Genomic DNA, 19,142 nt, shown 5'->3' with positions numbered 1-19,142 from the left:
TTTGTATAACAAAATTTAATTAAAATCGATATCTTTTCTGGTTCTTGAGCTGTGGACGACGAAAAAAACGTCACGAACGAACGAATGTACGTAGACACGCACTCGCAGATATCTTTCTAAAAATCTTTTATTTTGGCTCTAGGGACCTTGAAACGTCGAGAAATGTCAAAATTTTCATTTCGACCAATCGGACCCATTACAATAACTTCCTATAGGAATTAATAATAGACGAACCTTCAAGCCATTAATCCTTTTATAACCTGCAAAAAACGTCAGACTTTCCAAAACTAACAATTAGGGTTAATCACACCTGAACTATATTGTAAGCCCTCAAGTATTGAGGATCCTTACATAGTCATTTGCTTCATATTGGCCCTCAACAAATCTCTTTAAAATTCTTGTCTTTCCATATACATGAGACATTAAAAGCGCACTCGTGATACTCAGATCTAGATCGATTTAGAAAAGATTGCAGGGAACTCTTTAAGTGAGCAAAATAATAAATAATAACAGAGGAGAACCACACGGATTTCTACGACACACAAGGTTACGTAAAATCCTTTCCAAAAATCCATGTATACCAAGTTGCTTAGAAAAACTCTGACAGGTTCTGTACAAGTTTAAACAAAGACTCACTCAACCTACTCATTGATGTATTTGTACACTTTTCACATAGCTCTCGTTCTGACCCAAACAGGTTTGTCGTCAACTTAACTCCCCAGCAAGATTTGATTTCAAAGAAAACACTTAAATGGACAATTAGCAGCTTTGATCCATAAATCCAATTTTCGCCAAAATCGTCGGATTATTGTTCAAAACTTATCATTGCGATGAATCTGACCCCCTCTTATATTTTTAAATATTGATTTGTTATATTAAAAAATTTAAATTTGTATCTTACTGCTTTAAACTGAGCCATAAAGCTTATACAATTAAGTTGTAAATTTTCAGTGAATGGGCCCTAGAAAAGTTGGCAGAAAATCCGCTTTTTTATGACAAATTTTGTTCAGCGATGAGGCTCATTTCTGATTGAATGGCTACGTAAATAAGCAAAATTGCCGCATTTGGAGTGAAGAGCAACCAGAAGCCGTTCAAGAACTGCCCATGCATCCCGAAAAATGCACTGTTTGGTGTGGTTTGTACGCTGGTGGAATCATTGGACCGTATTTTTTCAAAGATGCTGTTGGACGCAACGTTACGGTGAATGGCGATCGTTATCGTTCAATGCTAACAAACTTTTTGTTGCCAAAAATGGAAGAACTGAACTTGGTTGACATGTGGTTTCAACAAGATGGCGCTACATGCCACACAGCTCGCGATTCTATGGCCATTTTGAGGGAAAACTTCGGAGAACAACTCATCTCAAGGAATGGACCGGTAAGTTGGCCACGAAGATCATGCGATTTGACGCCTTTAGACTATTTTTTGTGGGGCTACGTCAAGTCTAAAGTCTACACAAATAAGCCAGCAACTATTCCAGCTTTGGAAGACAACATTTCCGAAGAAATTCGGGCTATTCCGGCCGAAATGCTCGAAAAAGTTACCCAAAATTGGACTTTCCGAATGGACCACCTAAGACGCAGCCGCGGTCAACATTTAAATGAAATTATCTTCAAAAAGTAAATGTCATGGACCAATCTAACGTTTCAAATAAAGAATCGATGAGATTTTGCAAATTGTATGCGTTTTTTTTTAAAAGTTCTCAGGCTCTTAAAAAATCACCGTTTACTTTCTCTATCATATCTCGAGGTCGAAATATCTTACGGATGCATTGCTTACCATGTTGTATGAACGAATATGAAACTAAACTGTCTTCGAATCTCAGATATAAAAATATCAAAATTTGACTGCTTTTAGGTTTAAAATTAAATAAAAACATTAAATATTGGAACAAAGTAATAAAAAAAGGATTATTTTAAATTAACTCATTGTATTTTCAATTTTAAATCGCAACATATTTTGGGTAAATCGGTAAAGAAAATACCGATTTCCGGAATTTTTTAATCAATTTTATTAATTTGTTATCATCCTTCAATGGTTTAATGTATTTAAATTTTTAAAACTGTAATAAATTTAAAACATCAGAACGTGACACTTAGTCCTGCATTTTATTTATTTTTGTCGTGCATTTTAGATTTATTTAAGTTAAATCCCAACTCAAAGACAACAAAAATCAACATATCTAATTTTTCTTGCTGATGATAAAAAAGGTTTCACTGTTTTTTAATGTATTTACCCGAATAAAACGATGTTTTCAATAAACATAAAAGTGCATAATTTGAATATCCTTCGTGACAGAATTATTTTAACCCTTTTGTTTGAACAGATTCAAACAAACCGTTGTAACATCAATATGTTTAGGTCGTAACCTATTCGAATGTCTGTTAATTTGTATAAAGTTTATTGTAGATTTTATTTAAATTTCTTTTCACGTTCATGAAATTTTTATGTTTTATGAGGATTGTCATTTGTAATGCGATAGAAATTATTCAAATGGCATTTATGGTTGTTAAACGTAAGTTACCAAAATAACATGTCAGAAATGAATTATAATCCTCGTCATGTGATTTATTTAATAAAAATAAGTTATGGACTATTAAATATACCTTAGTTATCCGCATTGCATTCATTTACGTGCATTTATTTGAGTTAACGTGTGAACCTTCATGAAAAGTATTTTTTAGTGCTTTTTGTGACCTCATAAATAGTTTTCTAGAACTAGACAAGACGAGTTTCAAGGAATAATAAAAAACAACCCATTACTGAAATCTTTTGTTTTTACAAATTAAGACTTTCGTCTTTACGTCCATGTAAATGGTCCAAACCCGATTCGAAACATTAAAAAAGGGATAACAGCCGCAAAAGTGCAAATTGTTCATTATTGGAGGACATTTAACTGATATACGAGTACATATATAGTTTTTAAAGTCTTAGCTTGAATGCATGCGACTATTCATTCCTTTTACTCACGAGACAAGGCTGAAAAACTTTTTTTTTGTCCTTTAGGTACATAAAATAAAATAAATACATTAGGTGGTGCAACAGTCCGTAAGGAACCAGGACCTAGTGACTTACAACTCTTAACCGTTACTGTGTGCGAGTAATGGAGGCTGGAGGGGACTACAGTTTATATGCCATATCCGAACCCCTAATTTGAGAAAGCACTTTTTCATGACAAGAATTACTCTTGGAGAATTTGTCAATTCCTCGCAAGAGGCAAAACCCGTGAATAAAACTTTTGGTGGCACAGGCAGGCATCGAACTCAAGACCTCTCGCATGACAGTTCAACGCACTAACAATCATTCCACGGGTACTTTTAGGTAGATACTCGTTTATAAAGTAAACTGCCCAATTGTTGGCATCTTTAAAATTAAAATATTGTTAGGAAATTCACTTTGAAAGTGCCTACCATATTCTATGTGATACTTGTGAAAATCATAAGGAATGTGATTAGTACAGTTATCCCTACTTCATACTAATATTATAAATGCGAATGTAAGTTTGTTTGTTACGCTTTCACGCAAAAACTACTTAACCGATCATCATGAAACTTTGCACATACACTCTTGAAGGTATTAGAAGTAACAAAGGATACTTTTAATTAAAAAAAATAACGAAAAATAAGAAAATTGTTTGTCAAAATATCGTCAAATTTACCTACTTTAACGCCATCTAGCATCATCTAGCATCATAGTAATGAAGTTTCAACCCTGAATGCTGTAATACCAACCCACTGTATTACCGACGGTGACGACAATATCTAATTCAATATCTAACTCAATTGAATGTAGTTTCAACTGTTTCTAATTTTTCTATAGTTATTGTTATTTTCTTCTGTCTTTACATGCAGTATAATACTATTCACATTTTTGAGGTTATCCATGATTTTTGTGGTTAGCTGTTACTTTATTATTTTAGATCTTACTCGCTGATTTTAATTCTTACTGTGCTTTTATTTGAAGAAATGCCTGGGAAGCGGAAATCTGGTCTATCCAAAAATTCATTGCGGGCCCGTGCCGCAAAAATGTTCCACGAAATCAAGAAACTTCGGCTTACGCAGAGCTGAGGCGACAAGAACAAGCTGAGCGACAAAGAGTTTTGAGAGCAGCTCAAATGCCTCTTCAGGCACGAGTTCGTTTAGAAAAACAAGCTGCATTGCAGACAACTAGAAGAGCGATAGAAAAACCAGAACAATCGCAGGCGATAAGAATTCATGATGCAGACATGCAGACCACGCGCCGCCGAAATTTCATGTGTAATGATTGGGCTGTGTTTAATGGTATTGGATTTCAATATGATCCTTCAATTGAATATCATAATAATCCATTGATTGTTATTGGCTCAATGAATAAAAAATGTCAGTACTGCGATGCTTTTAAGTGGAAAGATGAAATTGCTGGAATGTGCTGTTCCCCTGGTAAAGTTTCACTTCCATTACTTGGTGAACCAGAAGAGCCTTTAAAAACTTTATTATTTAATGTGACAAATGAGTCAAAGCAATTTCGAAGCAAAATAAGAAAGGATAACTCTTGCTTTCAATTGACATCCTTTGGAGTTGATAAAGTGATAAGAATGCCCTGGTTTTCACCAACTTTTACTGTACAAGGAAAGATATATCATCAAATTGGATCACTATTTCCAGAAGATGATGATCAGCATAAATTTCTGCAGCTCTACTTTATAGGTGATGAACAAAATGGAGTAAATCGTCGTTGCTATTATATTGAAGAAGTAGAAAGAGAAACGGAGAAAGAGAATAATGGGAGGCATGGTAGTTTTATTGGCTGGTGATTTCCGTCAAACCCTCAAAGGGGTTCAAAGGGAGACACCAGCAGATGAAATTCAAGCGTGCATTAAATCATCAAGCTTATGGCCGACAGTTGAAAAACTCCGCCTGAAAACGAATATGAGAGTACATCTTCATAATGACGTGGATTCAGGACTTTACGCAGAAATGTTGTTGAAAATTGGTGATGGTTGTTTAGACGTTGACGTTGAAGGCTACATATCACTGTCAAGAGAATTTTGTAATTTAGTAGAAAGTGATGTGGATCTCATTGCTAATGTTTTTCCGGAATTGCAACAAAATTTGTGTAGTGATCAGTGGTTGTGTGCAAGAGCAATATTAGCAACAAGAAATGAAATTGTAAATAGGATCAACATTGACATTTTAAACGAGGTTCAAGGAGAAATGAAGGAATATTTGTCAATGGATACAATTATGGATACGGAACTAAGTACTTCATATCCCGTGGAGTTTTTAAAATCACTTGAAGTATCGGGTGTACCGTCACATAAACTTCAATTGAAACTAAATGTACCAGTAATGCTTATGCGAAATCTAGATGCTCCTCGGCTATGTAATGGAACAAAGATTTGGATAACAAAATTGGGACAGAACATACTTGGTGCTACTATTTTAACAGGTGTCGGTAAGGGAAATAGTGTTATAATACCTCGGATACCAATTATTCCCGCTGACCTCCCATTCCAATTTAAAAGAGTTAAGTTCCCGTCAAGCTTAGCTTTACATTACAGGTAGCAGAAGTGCATTTAGAAAACCCATGCTTCTCTCATGGTCAACTTTATGTAGCCTGTTCACGTGTATCTAATGCCCGGAATTTACACATATTTCCACCCGACGGGAAAACTTATAACATTGTCTATAAAAATATCGTTAATGCTTTGTATTTAATTTTTTTAAATTGTTAGAATTCAGAATTATTTATTTTTGTTACGGTGAAATATATTTTAACATTTGTTGTTGCATTTCAATAAGCATATATTAAGGTGTTGAAACTTCATTGTCTGTAGTAATTTTTAAAAATTGTTGATCTCAGCCAAGCAATAAAATTTAGTTATAATATTGACTCATTTCTATTATTATACCCTTACCCGCGAAGCTGCGGGTATAAAGCTAGTATACTATTTGTTATTGGTTTGTAGATATATCTGGTAAACCAACATTTTTCTGTGTTACTATCTGCACAGCAAAATTAATTTGAAGTCGATATCTATACTTGTTCTTCAGATATAGACGACGAGAAAAGGTTATCGGACGTACAATCTGATACGTCTTCAAAAATCTTTGATTTAGATGCTAGTTACCTTGAAGCGTCGATAAATGTCAACATTTTCTATTCAATGGACTTAAACGAGATTAGGTTTAAATCGTTGTCCGGAATGCTGTAGAAAACACTTAAGCTTAATTGGTAGCCCATTATGATACCATATAAATTTTGAGAACTCAATAAAATCAATTGAAATTTCCTACGAAACGTAAAAGGATAATGCAGCAAGTACGTCTGATATTATTTAGATCTTCATAGAGGAATTTTCCTACATCATACGTCTTACAGTTTTTAACTAGAGCAGCTCAGGTACATAAGAGTTAAAGACCTGTTTCGTCCTCTTTATCGTCAATTGAAAAAGTCATTTGAGAATGTGTATTCTCAAATGACTTTTTCAATATCAGTGTTGTTTCTAGATTCCAAACCGCAAATAAAAGATTTTTTCAACATAAATATAACTTGGAACTCAAGTCAGTATTTAAAAATTTTTAACCTAAAAGAAAAGGCCAAGATTATTTGCAAACAATTTACCTGGTAAAAAATGATTTAATTATATTGAAAGTTGAAATGTTTCTGAAAAGAATATCAGATCCTAGTTTTTGAAAATGGCAAGAGTTCTTAATGAAGATGGATATTTTGAAATTTTACATCGAGATTTCAGAGCGTAAAGAGGATTATAAAATCTCTTGTGTGCTGGTGTCACGGTAAAAATATACCGTCTTTTTTTCATTTATCCCGATCCTTGTTCCTTCTTTGCCATTTCTTCTTTTCTCTTCAGATGTTTCTGTCAATGTACTGAGAAAGAATGGCAGCCATGGTCCATCAGCCATTGGACCACTCTCTCAGTATTTTGATGAGACAATAATCATCGATATCAATCTTGATATCGAACGTGGATAAATGATTGTGACGGACAGACGGAGGGTCTGATCCAGCAGAGTGAGAGAGTGGGTGACAGTTGGTCCCCGGCAGCTAGATGTAACTCATTTTGAGAATGGCCGAGAGCTCAGCATACATATTCATTAGCTAACACTTTCCAAACCTATAATTTTTACTTCTCACCATTGAACAAAATGGAACGCAATTTGCTTATCCCTCACCTCCCCCCCCCCAAGACCTAACCCACCACGTACTTTTATTTTATAACTGCCAACTTTTCCATGGAAATTCTATACATATTCCTTAATCAAGGTTTCTTCTATCATTTTCGATATCTTCTCGATTCTTTTTGTTACATTATTGTATCCTAGATTCGGAGTAATGTACGAGTATTCATTTATTCCAATTAGAATTCTTGAATCCTTGTATTTAACTTTCTGCTTAGCTTTCTCAAAAGAAATAGTGGGAAAATGTCTGAACACGTTCATTGGGTTCGCAGTCCCTGGAAGTGACACCAGCCAGCAGTCGGCGCATTCAAAGATGACTGTGCATAAGCCGGGGAGTGATGTGTGAGTAGGTAGGATCCCTGGATCTCAAGAGTGTCGACTCACATCAGTAAAAAAGCTGTATGATGCTGAATTATGAAGTGACCGAAGCCCGTGCGTTTTGATTGGCCTAAAGCATTGGAGGATGAGTAAAGAAGAGGTTTGGGCAGACATCGAAAACCCTTTAAAGTTCACTTCTTTACTGACAACAAGAAGATCGACATCATTTTAAAGAAAGAAAACAAATCAGAGAGAAAAGTGCCAAAGTTTAAGAATTTTATTTCGAGTCATAAAAGAGAAAAAAGGGAAAAAATGCGGATGAAGGGAGGAAAGTTGGAAAAAAAAGGAAAAACAAAAAGAGGAAGTTAAGTATTGTAGATTTTATTATTTTACATTCAAATCGTTTTGGTATTACTGTGGAAAATTTTTTGAAAAGATCAGGGAATTGGTTGACTTGTGTACCGTTAAAATTTTCTCGAAATTGCAAGACGCGTGTCCCGTTAATTTTTTCTTTTGTCCGTTCGGGACAAAGCAATAGTGGTCCATTTTACGTTTATTTCTATTTCTAGTTCTATTTTTTCAGTAAAAGATCTTGGGTTTTAATCCTATTTAAAAGGTTTCCCAAGCAAAACGAATACAAAGATTTAAAATCCCATTTCGGGAATATAAATATATTCTTCTTATTTAAAAGTGTTTCACAGTCGTCGGTTGCGCTCCTAAGGTTTGCAAAAAACCATACAAAATAAATTGCTGGCGCCCTTTTACTTTTCAGATCTAACACCCCTGTGGCAATCAAAAATCATATCGAACAATTTAATTGAGTGAAAATAATTAAATCGACCCATAAAATTAATTGGTGGAACCCACCTCTTTTGATCTAGCCGTGCTGGTAGCATTGAAAGTGCTACCTTTTGCACTTCGAATTCGAACACACCTTATCGTTGTTGTTTAAAAGTAATATATAATTATGTCGCGTAAAAGTGCAATACTGGAAGTTTAGGGAATAGCCTTCAAAAATCATTTTTCCTATATTACCATTATTGTTTTTATTTAATTTTTCAAGTGATCAGTATTTTCAATTCTCAAAATAGTCAAACGTACGGTTTGCGACAATTTTTGTCTCAAACATTCAGTTATTTGCTCAACCAATTCAGAAACTTTTGTACATGAAATTTTTTTAGAATAAATTGGTAGTTGAAAACATCAGTGTGTTTTGTGTTTGTTTGAAAGATGTACATCTTATAGTTCTTAAATTTTGTAAGAACTCCACATAGCAATTGTGTCAATATTTCAGACAAATACATTAAAGATGTCCTCAAAGGTAACCAATTTCAATAGCTTATAGATTAATTTGAACATCTTTTAGACTTTTATTATAATTAGTTAATAATAATTATTTTTGAATTTCTTGCGATGAACATCAATTAAATCAAATAAAAGTCTACCATAAACTGTTTTCCTGTCATATAACTATATCCTCTCAATTTTATTCATCAATCAGATTCTGTTTTTTTTTCGTCTTGTATTTTAACGACACGAACGCCACCAAAAATGTCGAAGAATAATAAATTATGCAGGAAACTATATTCCTTAAATTCCATCCCTCATCATGGTGTATCGTTTCGCGGAGTACTTTCTCTTTTATGCATCACACAAAAGTAAATAATTTATGACTTAGGAAAAGAAATATACATTTTTATAGCATTTCCACTTGTTGTCCTTTTTATTTTATCTCTGTTAAAGTGCCCCCCAAAAATCCCCCACCACATGGTCGAAAAGTGTACAAAGAGAGTTGCAACTTGTCGAGAGAGGGGTTAAGGACGATATGAAGAAAGTATTCTTCTTATTATATTGCTGTACAGTTATACGAAAAAAAAAAGACTCGAAGGGATTCCGAACCGAAATGAGTTAGTATCTGTTTCTTTGTTGGGCACAAGGCGCAACGAGATCAAAAGGCTGCAATGCTATAGACGCCCCCAACGTACATAGATTATATTCTCAAGACATTCCAAGGGTTGTTGTTTGCATCATCCTGCTATCGTAGACATTTTCGTTGGTGCGTTTCTATTGCATTAATGATGGAAACATTTTAACTTTTTTTCTGTTCGTTTGTTTGTTTGTACCACGATAATTTAATTTAAATAAGAAACGAGGAAATGACTTTTAGCTACGGGAATTCATTAAAGACGTCTAGACGAGATGCCGAAACTTTACCTTAACCTGAACCTCATCTAAGATGATGATGATAAAAAATGAGTGTCAGGGTTGGTTTGGTTTTTTGGTTGATATCTCAAAGGATCTTAGTTGTTTCCTGTTTATCTTTGAAAAGGGTTTAACAATAAATTGCTAAGAAAAGTGCAATGAGAGATAAAAACACATTAAAGGTAATTTTTCTTTGCAAGTATAATGTTTGTACCTTTTTCAAGGTTTGTATAAGGATTTAATATCAACTAGATTTTTGGAAATATTCGTTAACACGGCTTTTTGCGTAACCGCTATAGAAAACGGCGTTAAATTAAATGAACCTTAATGTGCGAATGACGTTGCAAAACAGTGAAATTAAGTGCCCAGAAAACTTTTCACACAATAAATACATACTTCAAGGCGTTATGAAGTTTTTTTTGGCTCACACTACCCATGTCATAATTGTTAGCTACCGCGGCACCTTAAATTTCTGCTAAAACCGGGAAATAATTTAGGATTAATCTAATTCATATTGGGTTTGGTTTATGGTCGTATACCATTGTATTAAAAATTTCCGTCTAAAAGATGTTTTTTTTTAAAGGTTTACAACATTGAAACGGAATAAAATAAAAATGATTTTTTAAACCAATATGTTATTTACATGTATTATCTGTTATGAACATCTACTCAGTCGTAGTCTTCTTTGGAGATCCAATTAATAAGCGCACACTTTAGGGGATATTACTATCCATTATTATGTAAAGACACACTGTGAACACTAGGAAAGGGAGAGAAGGTTTGAAAGAAGGGGTCGGTGAACATTTGTTTTGAATTCCTGAAGGTTACAATGACTAGGAAAGACAGAGTGTGGTAAGGCATTCCACATTCCCGTAGTACGGCAAAAGAATGAATCTGTGTTGGGATCGAGGATATATTAATGAGCATTCCTAGAAATGCGAGTATTACGGTTAAACTTTTTAAATAGAAGAATGCAGCTGGCTAAGAGTACTATCGTGAGTGAAACAATGTATTGGATTAGATGTTGTAGACAGAAGATCATTAATAAAAATAAGCAAGAGTATTGGAGATAGAACAGAGCCCTCGGGCAAACCAGCATTTATTTACTAATCCAATCTTTTTGCCTTTAAATAATCCTGAAAATTACTATGGAATATCTTTCAATAACACGATAGCAAACATCTTCTATTGATTCAAAAGCGGTGGTTTTGAATTTATCAGGTTACTCGAAATGGTTTTACACCGACTCTGGAGTAAAACAAGGTTCTTTTCTAAGTGCAGTGCTATTATTTTCATTATTCATAAGTACCACAGCTTCTTGGCTAGCTAATGGCGTTCAAAGTGCTGAAACAAGTGTTAATCATCTTTTGTATGCGGACGAAATAGTATTTCTAGCTGAATCACCTTAAAGTCTGCAACTAATGATAGACCTACTTTCGGATTATTGTGAAACATTTAGACCTTCTTTTAATGTTAACAAATTGAAAATTATGATTTTACATAACAGTTTACGAAATGCAGCGGCAGGTGATTGGGTTTTTTAACGAAGCACAATTAACATGACGAGGCGCAAGATTTAAAGCAGGTAAACCTAATTCAAGATGATTTGGAGAAGAAATTATGGCTGTGTTTGATAAAATGGCATAACTTCGCTATAATATAAGGGCTAAATTTTTAATGCAATTTTCAAAACGATGAACAACTTAAACAACATCTTAACACCATAATACATTCGCAAACAGATGCAGATAGAAATAATCTAGTTGTTGAAACCCGTTAATCTGAAAGCAGTATCTACTCGCAGCTATAATAAAAACGTTTTATAAACTTTCCATAGGAAGTTTTTGTAATGGGTCCGATTTGTCAAATTGAAAATTTTGACATTTCTCAACGTTTCAAGGTCCCTAGAGTCGAAATAAAAGATTTTTAGAAAGATGTCTGTGCGTGCGTGTGTACGTACGTTTGTACGTTCGCGACGTTTTTTTCGTCCTCCATAGCTCAAAAACCAGAAGAGATATCGACTTCAAATAAATTTTGTTATACCGATAATAAGGCAGAAAGATGCAGAAAGGGCTCTCAAGAAAATTGCGTGGGTGGTTTTTTTTACATAGCAGTTTAAAAAAAAGGTGAAAATTTTGGTTAACCTTAAATATCTTACGAACCAAAAACGCTATAGACTTGAATTAAATCTTATATAATATATTGTATCAAAGAAGTATATTTTTTTAAAAAAATCCATATAAGGTTTTTTTTTTTATAAATCAAAAAAAAAACTGAAAAAAAAAAATTTTCACCTCCAAAATTGTACGACTAAAATATGATCTCTCCAAACAATTTTGTGCAACGAAGAATAATGTTTTTGATATCTCATAAAATTTTGAGAAAAATCGAATTGCCAATTTTTTTTATACGAAAATAAAAATCTAAAAAAAACATTACTCAAAGTTAGTAAAAATTGAATATCGACTCAAATATCTTTCCAAAAACTTGAAATTTATTTTTCAAACTTATTTTAACTTATAAGAAATATTGTTGTTAACATTTTGAAAAATTTTGAGAAAAATCGAAATGACAGTTTTTTTTACAAAAAATAAAAACCTAAAAAAAAATTAATAAAAGTTGGTAAAAATTGATTTTCGACTGAAATATCTTTTTAAAACTTTGAGATATTGGCTTTAATTTACTTTTATCTTTCAAAAAATATTGTTGTCAACATTCAGTTACATTTTGAAAAAAAATGAATTGACAAAAAATTGAAAACCGAAAAAAATGATTTTCGACTCAAATATCTTTTCAAAAATTTGAGATATTGGCTTTAAGCTTATTTTTTTTCACAGAAAATATTGTTTTCGATATTCAGTAATTTTTATATAAAAATCCAACAGTCCGTTTTTTCATAAATAATTAAATCTACATAAAATAGTACGCTTAGTTGGTAAAAATTGATAGGAGTTCATATACACAAACTTTTAAGCAAGACAAATCGACAGAAGGGATGGGAAGTTATCAGTGTGGGTCGCATCCCAGCCTCTTTTTTAAACTGCTATGGTATGGGCTCTTGAGAGCCCTTCCTGCATCTTGTGCATTATAATGTCGTTTATGTACGCCAGAGAAGTCCAGTTTTAAAACACCAGAGACTTTTACCTCTCGGGAAAAACACAAAGAATGAGCAAAATCATCGATTTGTTGAATGAAAGAAAAAAAAAAGAAATTGGAAAAAATAATTTAAAAATTTAGAAATCTTATTGTAACTGATTATTATTAAATTTATTTGTATACAAAATAATTTATTGATAAGACATTAAAATTAAGAATACGTAACTCATAAATTTCAATGAAAATTATATCTCAATAAATAATTTACTTACTTAATTATTCTTCTTAAAAACTATAACCACATGTCATTTACAATATTTTCCATGATATAAATTTTAAGTTTGACTAGTGACTTCACTCACATATCTTACTTACTTACTAGAGGGGCGCTATAGACTTGTGTGACCGCACGTTTCTCATGTTCTCTCTTTTTCCTTCTGAAAAGTCGGAGTTCCTTACGCCTCTTCTGCTCATAGAGCTCATGAGATGCTCTTGCCCTTCATATCCTTGGTTTTGTCATCCTTCTCTTCTGTGGGGGTGTGCGGATATCAGGCTGATGTTGCCGAATTTACCTTTGATGCAAGTGGTCATGAGGCGCTCTTCGATGCTCAAGGCTTGTTGCCTAAGTCTGGCTCCAAAAGCCGCATCCAAATAAGCGCTGTTGTTTTCTTCAGTAGCAATAACCATAGTTAATATCGTAGTTTTATATCATCTTTTTGCCCTGCACATTCCATCGTATTTGAAATTAAAGAATCATTTTTTAACCATTATAATTAAATAGAAAAACAATAAAAATAATGTCTGGATGCGGGTGATATCTGCTTTATAGCAGCCTAGGCCCCCGCTAATTCTTCGGCTGCAAGTGGGCTGTTAAGTCTTCAAACATTCCATGTGCATATCCGAAGTTCGTTGTCCTTAATTCGTTTGCGTGGGTTGTCAACAGTAAATCCGTCCGTATCCAAGGCTTGTTGGTGCTTGTCAATTGGGTATTCTTTATGTGGTCACCCTGACACACGACCTTTAATATGAAAGACCAGGTACTTCATTAAATTAAAGGATTCAAAACGGCTCCTTATAGGCCTGGATTTCGAATAGGTGTGTCGCAGTAGTCCTATAAGGTGGCATTCACTTAGTAGTTCAACCTAACTAGAACTGTAGACGAACCATTTATTCCATCTTGGGAATTCCTCCGGTGCCCTCTGGATGAAAGGAGAGGTGCCTTAGGGGAAAAACCTCTTTCCCTCTTTCATTTGCTACCCCATACAAATTTCCAATGGGGTTGGAACCCAATCTCCAGCTAAGGTACTGAAAACACCCGATGTCTACCACGGAAAGTTGAGAATAGGAGTTGAAAGACAGTGTTAGGTTTTAAGAAAAACCTGTGGACGGTTGTGTCCTTATGAATGCACATGTAATGTCATTTGACTTCACATATTACAACTGTCAAAATTCAGAGCGCTGCTAGATTGCACGATCTTAGAGACCAATTCGCGGATCTGTAACAATTGTGAAAACCACAACTATTGCATATCATGCTTCTTTAATTCAACAACAAAAAAGTAAGTAATTGTTGTGAATTGGTGATGTAAAATCTTATAAAAAGGTTATAATACTCCAACTGTAACGTTTTGGACATTTGTCTGATATTATTTCTATACTTTAAGAGAATGCTCATGCCTTTGAATGAAAGATACATTGGTTTCTCTCACAAACACCATTTTATTCATATAAAAATTAAACATCTTATACATACAATCACTTTTGATTGCTCTTATTTTATAAACCTTACAAAATAAATGAATCAGTTTTTTTTGTCAGTTAATTCTGTATTCCTGAACAACAAAATTTAATAACACTTTATGTTCCTTAAAAGCTTTAAATACATCTTCTTACAGATCTAAAAGCATTTCGCAGTAAAGTTAAAATATAAATTACATACAAATCAAATTTTTGAATCTAAAATGAATGTTCCAAAAGAACTTCCATTTACCTAATGCATGGAAATCAGCTGCTGAATAATAAATTTCATTTATTCATTTTATTATTTTCTTAATATTGAAATGCTTTCAAACTTTAAGCATTCCCCTGCAACTCGTAAACTTAACCTACCAACCAATCAATATAATTTTATCGGCAAGAAGCTTCCTCGAAGGACATTCTAATAAATATTTGTTTTATTTTATTGTCGTTTTTTTCTTGTTTTTCTTTATTATGGAAAATCAAATCCCATGGCAGTTTGGTTATCGACCCACAACAAAACCAAACCAAAAACAAAAACGGAACCGATATCCTGGCAAGCATATCCACTTCATTAAACATATATCAAGCCATCTGTTAAGCAAATGAACCAAAATTCATTTTTTATTGAAATTCAAATTCGTCGGTCTACCGAACGCCATATATTCATCTCTGTCTCTATGTCCTTCTTCTTCTTCTTCCAATCACCAACATCATCATCTATAGCTAGATGGGCCACATCCGAGACACAAAACAGGAGTGAGAGAGATGCCAACGTGATGATGAGATGTGGTCTTGTGTCGTTTTGTTCCATTATGGTGTCCTGAAATATGTATAGGATGATAGTTGATGGGTTTGAATTGGGAGTTGGGTTGGTATACCACGGGATCTGAAGTGGGATGATGTCGAGTCAATGTGATGGGTACTTCTACAGAAGAGGAGTCAGATCCGGCACCTTCACTTTCCAGCACCGTCACCATTGCATGATGGCACCATCACTTCGTCTATTATCGCCATTAGTAAATTGTTTGTTCTTCTTGTTCCGATTTGTTGCCCAAGACTGAACTATAGCTACATCTACATCAGTAGTAGGTTTATGGTAGGTATACTTTATAGTAAGTATCCTAGTATCCTTGTAGGGTATAGAGCCAGAGCCTGTGCTGTAAAAGAATACCCTAGAAAATTTTAACCCTATGCTGTTGAAGCCGATGAAAAATTCATCTCGAACCCCAATGAACTATCACAGAGTGTGTGTATTTTGTGTGAAATATGTTAAGTTTCCCACCATAATTCCAAGCCTCCTGTTGCCATTAATATCATCGATATGAAAGTGAATCACGGCAAAATATTCCTAACTACGTATTTGCTTTAAAGAGAGATTTCACCAAGAGGTGTCCATTGGCCATTGATATCTTAGTATAATTTCTCTTGTTAAAAAAAACATCATATATACTAGGCCTTCATTTTTCCTTAAAATTAAATAATTCGTAAGCTGATTTAAATCCAAGCTGCAAGAGGGTCAATTTTCAGTGGCGCCAAACCCCAGTAAATTGTCTTTAAGTGAAAGTTGGGGATTGTTTGTGAGCCGGTGTAGAGTCCTGCTAAAAATAAGGTTTTACTAAACTCGGTGCCGTGACATAAGGGCAAGTGACATTTGACCAAATTTCAACGGTTGGCCTAATGTCACTTCGCAAGTGTACAAATTTCCAAAGGCTAAAGATTTAAAGAGGACACTAATAGTTTTAAATATTTTTATTTTGAGTTGTAATTTTTTTAATAAAAGCAACAAATTTGTTTCTTAAAAATGGAATGTCAAAGCTATAATGGAGGGTTTAGGAAAAATAGTAAAATAACATTTAACATATAAAAATAATATAATAATAAATAATAAAAATGGCTACAATATATTGGAAACATTTGGCAAACAAATAAAAAACTCTTATTCCACTTGAACTAAATTAGAAGCTTACTTGAAGAGGGTTCTCACAATCCCATGAACATAATTCATTGAAGACTTCGTGTATGCAGCTTCTTTTTACTGAAACATTTCCATTGTTTCTTTTTTTTCATTTATAGTTTTCATTTTATTTTGTAAACTTTCATTATGTGTATGATTATGAGCGGCACTTGATTTCGGGATCCGAACTAAGTTTTCATTGTGTAGGTCGATTACCGCTCTTGCGCTACGAGCTTAATTATAGCACACGTCTTTTGGATAGTTTACAATTTTTTCTAAATTTATATAATTGTTTAATATGAGGTATTATAACAGTTGGCTGTTTACTCTTAAGCCTTCAAAAAACTCATAATTATAAATCAAATCACTTCGAACAACCATTTTACGACTTTTTCGTACAAGAGAAGAAGAACACAAACGAGTAGCTTGGAACTTTCCTGATTACATTTAATTAATATCTGCTGTTACTCTTATCATAATTCTAAAGGTAAAGACCGCTTAAAGTTATTGAAAAAATATGAGAATAAGGTTGTTCTTAAGTCGCACAAAAAATTTGGCCTTATGACACTTTCTGAAAGCGACATAAGGCCGGACGTTGAAATTTGTCCTTATGACACGACGAGTGTCATACGACACTCCCCACCAAACCATCACTGAAGCTGGATGATGGCCTTTTTGGACTTTTCAACCTTTTTAGCAGCTTCCTGGATTTTCTGCTCCACTGTGAAAAGAATATTTTTGTTCCTTTTAGCTTGTATAACTATTTCTGAGGAAATATGAAGGCAACAATAAAAACGTATCAAAAATAATATATTTTGACATTTCTATTGATGGGAAAACGCTTCAAAAATTTAGATGCAAAAAACCAGAAAATAAGAAAGTTTGATCCACATTTTTGTATGTTTTCTCTAAATAAATAAAACAGAATTTAATATGAATAATGTTATGGCTTCTTTAAGGCGCATTCTCCTGACACAATTTTTGAAAACATGTTACCACTGAGCTGATGCAAGAAAACTTATTCTGAAAAACAGTTTTGGCTGAACTTTTAAAAAATATTTCGATCAAAGAAGGAGTCAGCAAACTAAAAAATTGAGGGAAATCAATTTATATTATCAATTTTGCATGCGTCAAAAAAATACGACCCAAGGCTAAAGAAGAAGATGCTGGGGAGAAGATACAATGTAGAACGGCTACAATCGCAAAAGATCCAAATCCCACTCCGATCAAGTCACAAGTAACCTATCTCGAAGTTCTCTGAAACCAACCAAGGGCGTCTTTAGCCTTTTGAGAGCACTGGGCCCAATAGAATTTGGGGGCCAAAAAAGTAGGTATAATATATTTTTTGTGTTTCCTTAGGTAAAACAATCATTTTATTTGTGTTTTTTTTTTACATATTTTTACTATAAAGAACTTAAAAAAAAAAACATTTTATAATTTTTTTTTAATTCACCTTCAATAGTTGGAATGTTTTAACAATTTCATCCACTGTAATTAGACTATAAAATTTTAGTAATGTAGTAAGATCTTTATTTACATCTTTATTGAATTCTTTTAAATTCTTTTCTAGGTGCAAGCAAGTTTTTTGAAAACTGTTCGCAAGAATTTTGCAACTCCACTGAAGTCAAATATTGCAATCGACAAAAAAATGCATTTATTTCTTGATAGCAATTGGATCGTATTTTTCGTGTCAACAATTGAAAAAAAAAGACTATTTTACACTTTTTTCCCAATACGCTGGACGGATGGTAGAGGATCATTAAAAAGAGGCTGGGATGCGACCCACACTGATAACTTCCCATCCCGTCTGTCGATTTGTCTTGCTTAAAAGTTTGTCTTTATGTACTCGTATCAATTTTTACCAAATTTGGGTACTCTTTTTGTAGATTTTATTTTTTATATGAAAAAACGGACTGTTGGATTTTTAAATAAAAATTACTGAATATCGAAAACAATATTTTCTGTGAAATAAAATAAATTTCAAGCCAATATTTTTAAGTTTGGAAAGCTATTTGAGTCGAAAGTAAATTTTTACGAAGTTTTAGTATTGTTTTTTTTTTTTTTTTGAGTTTTATTTTTTGTAACAAAAACTGTCAATTCGATTTTTTTTCAATTTTACCAACAATATTTCTTATGAGATAAAATTAGTTTAAAGCCAATACTTAAAAGTTTTAAAGAGATATTTGAATCAAAAATCAATTTTTACCAACTTTTATACATTTTTTTTAGGTTTTTATTTTTTGTAAAAAAAACGTCAATTCGATTTTTTTCAAACTTTAATTGAATGTTGACAGCAAGATTTTTGTGAAAGATAAAAGTAAATTAAAGCCAATATTTCAAAGTTTTGAAAAGATATTCGAGTCGAAAATCAATTTTTACCAACTTTAAAAATTTTTTTTTAGGTTTTTATTTTTTTGTAAAAAAAACTATCAATTCGATTTTTTTCAAACTTTGATTGTATGTTGACAACAAGATTTTTTGAAAGATAAAAGTAAATTAAAGCCAATATTTCAAAGTTTTGAAAAGATATTCGAGTCGAAAATCAATTTTTACCAACTTTTAAAATTTTTTTTTAGGTTTTTATTTTTTGTAAAAAAAAACTGTCAATTCGATTTTTCTCAAAATTTTTCAAAATGTTGAAAACAATATTTCTT

The sequence above is a fragment of the Eupeodes corollae genome, chromosome 1 (genome assembly GCF_945859685.1).
Source record: "Eupeodes corollae chromosome 1, idEupCoro1.1, whole genome shotgun sequence".
Classification (NCBI taxonomy): domain Eukaryota; kingdom Metazoa; phylum Arthropoda; class Insecta; order Diptera; family Syrphidae; genus Eupeodes; species Eupeodes corollae.
Note: the sequence above shows the minus strand (reverse complement) of the source record.